This window comes from Colobus angolensis, unplaced genomic scaffold (genome assembly GCF_000951035.1).
Source record: "Colobus angolensis palliatus isolate OR3802 unplaced genomic scaffold, Cang.pa_1.0 Scaffold276, whole genome shotgun sequence".
Classification (NCBI taxonomy): domain Eukaryota; kingdom Metazoa; phylum Chordata; class Mammalia; order Primates; family Cercopithecidae; genus Colobus; species Colobus angolensis.
In genome coordinates, this window is record NW_012115999.1 from 235091 (window position 1) to 238530 (window position 3440).

Below are 3440 nucleotides of genomic sequence, written 5' to 3' on the forward strand. Positions count from 1 at the left end.
ACCGCCATTTGTAGTTTTACTGAAAGCATAGGAACCAATAGATAACTGCTAAATGTATAAACTTAATATGTTAACCAATTGTAATGCTGTAATCTGAAGAATTCCCTTGTTTCTTGTTCCTCTGTAATGTTACAAGTCCTGTTTACACCGGGCTATAAAAAGCGAGCGCACACATTGTTTGTGGCCCTCTTGTATGTTGTGAAACAGAGGGACCAAGTTCGAACTTGCATTAAAGATCCTTGCTGCTTGGCTTTGACTCTGGACTCTGGTGGTCTTCTTTGAGGAATAAACGGTCTGGGCATAACATCTGGGGGCTCGTCCAGGATTCCCCAAGCCCACCAGACCCCTGGTCAACGGATCTACCCAGATTGATCTGCTGATAGGTGAGCCGGCTTGTCTCTGTTTGTCTGTCTGTGTCCGTTCTGAATCTGAGGCTCTCTGAGTCTGTTCTGAATCTGAGCCTCGTCTCTGTTTGCCTGTCTGAATCCGTTCTGAATCTGAGGCTGTTAGCCTGTCTGAATCTGTTCTGAACCTGAGGCTCGCGAGGTCTGAAACTGAAGCTGAAAGCTGGCATCGGTCCTGGCAGACGCGCTATAGGACAGCCAGCGGAGACCAGTGGGAGATGTCCCCTGGCTCTCATCTGATTCTTGTCTGAATTTATTCTGACCCAGATTTCTGGAGCGCACCTGCGACTGACATAACTTGTTGTTGATATTCTGTAACTCACTTTCCCTTGCAGGACCTGTTCCAGACACCACTCCGGGCACTACAAAACCCTAACCCTCCCCCCCCTTAAGATGGGTAATGCCCAAAACACACCTCTATCTCTCCTTACAAGTAATTTCAAGGATGTTAGAGTGAGGGGCCATGATCTTGGTATAGAAATCAGGAAGGAAAAGCTAATTACTCTATGCCGCTCCGAATGGCCAGCCTTTGATGTAGGGTGGCCACCCTGAGGGGACATTCTGCCTTCCTGTCATCACTAGAGTAAAATCCAAGATTTTCCTACCAGGGCGTGCTGGCCACCCGGATCATATCCCATATATCCTCATATGGCAGGACCTAGCTGAGAACCTGCCCCCTTGGCTGTCCCCTTTCCAATTAGCCTCTGCACCCTGTAAGGCATTGGTTGCTCGGCCGCTAAAATCCAAGCAACAGACTGCCCCCCCCATCCTGTTTTACCTGATAGCGAGGACCCACTGTCCACAGAACCCCCTCCGTACCCCTCCGGGCCTCAGGCCCCAGCCCCCTGGGCTGCGCCGCAGGTGGAAGCGGGCAGACGGGAGGCGGCCGGCGCGTCCGAACCCGCTGAAAGCGAAAGTAACTCTGAAGGGCCAGCAGGGCGGACCCGAGGGCGCACTTTGCAAATTAGCCCCCCCAGCCGCCTGACTCCACAGTGGTTCTACCCCTTCAGGAAATAGGGCCCCCAGATGACACGGGAATTCCCAGGCTCCAGTACTGGCCATTTTCCACCAGTGATCTGTATAACTGGAAGACTCAGAGTGCTCGGTTTTCAGATAACCCCAAAGCTTTAATGGCCTTACTAGATAGTGTTATGTTTACTCACCAGCCCACTTGGGATGATTGTCAGCAGCTCCTCCGAATCCTGTTCACAACGGAGGAGCGAGAGAGAATACAGGTAGAAGCTAGAAAACTGGTTCCAGGGGATGACGGTCAACCGACTGCCAACCCTGACCTCATAAATGCGACTTTTCCTCTGACCAGGCTGGCATAAGACCACAACACGGCAGAAGGTAGGGGACGGCTACGCCTTTATCGCCAGACTCTAATGGCGGGTCTCCGGGCAGCTGCTCACAAGCCCACTAATTTGGCTAAGGTATACTCTGTTTTGCAGGGAAAGACAGAAAGCCCAACTAACTACTTAGAAAGATTAATGGAAGCCTTTAGACAGTACACCCCCATAGACCCAGAGGCTCCAGGAAGTCAGGCAGCTGTGGTAATGTCTTTTGTAAACCAGGCGTCCCCAGACATTAAGAAGAAACTCCAGAAATTAGAAGACTTGGAGGGAAAACGGATTCAGGACCTCCTACAGATAGCCCAGCAGGTTTACAATAATAAAGATACTCCAGAGGAAAAAATGACTAAGGTCCTGGCAGCAGTTGTGCAAAAAGAGCATCTACAGCCAGAGAACACCCAACCTAAGTGGTCCCCCAGACCGGATAATCTGAGCAAAGATCAATGTGCCTACTGTAAGAAAGCTGGCCACTGGGTAAAAGACTGCCCCAAAAGAAAACAACGAGGACAGGGACCCCCTAGGTCTACACCCGTGCTAGTCACTCAAGACGAAGACTAAGGAAGACGGGGTTCGGATCCCCTCCCCGAACCTAGGGTAACTTTGCAAGTGGAGGGGTCCCCAGTTCAGTTCTTAGTCGATACAGGAGCACAGCACTCAGTCCTAGTTGAAACTAATAGAAAATTATCCTCCAAGTCCTCGTAGGTACAAGGGGCCACAGGAATTAAGAAATACCCCTGGACAACACAAAGAACAGTAAACCTCGGAGCCAGCAATGTAACCCATTCTTTCCTGGTCATTCCTGAGAGCCCCTGTCCCTTATTAAGGAGAGACCTGCTGACTAAGATGGGAGCACAGATCCATTTCCTCCCTGAGGGGCCCATCGTGACCAATTCCCAAAATCAGCCCGTGCCCGTCCTGACTATAACCCTAGAGGATGAGTATCAGCTCCACCAGGAGCAAGCAGCCCCTGACCAGGAGATAGCAACCTGGCTCCAGCAATACCCAAGAGCTTGGGCAGAAACGGGTGGCTTAGGACTAGCAAAACTCCATCCTGCCTTGTTTGTCGAACTCAAGCCTGAGACAGACCCTGTTCGGGTACGGCAGTACCCAATGCCCCTAGAGGCCAAAGAAGGAATTACGCCCCACATCCGTCAGCTCCTCGACCAAGGGGTCCTTCGGCCCTGTCATTCACCCTGGAATACTCCCTTGTTGCCGGTACGGAAACCTAATAGCGGGGAGTACAGACCTGTACAGGACTTAAGAGAAGTCAATAAGAAGGTTATAGACATACATCCAACTGTGCCTAACCCGTATACCCTCCTGAGTACTCTAAACCCTAAACACCAATGGTACACTGTTTTAGATTTGAAAGATGCCTTCTTCAGTTTGCCTTTAGCCCCTCAGAGCCAAAAGCTTTTCGCCTTCGAGTGGACTGACCTTGAAAAGGGCATAAGCGGCCAATTGACATAGACCAGGCTGCCGCAGGGATTCAAAAACTCTCCTACCCTGTTCGATGAAGCCCTCCATGAAGACTTAGGTGAGTACCGATGCAAACACCCTGAAATAACTTTACTACAGTATGTTGATGACCTCCTGATTGCAGCCGAGACCCAAGAAGCCTGCCTCCAAGGGACCAAAGGTCTCTTACAAGCTCTAGGCGATCTAGGCTACTGGGCCTCGGCAA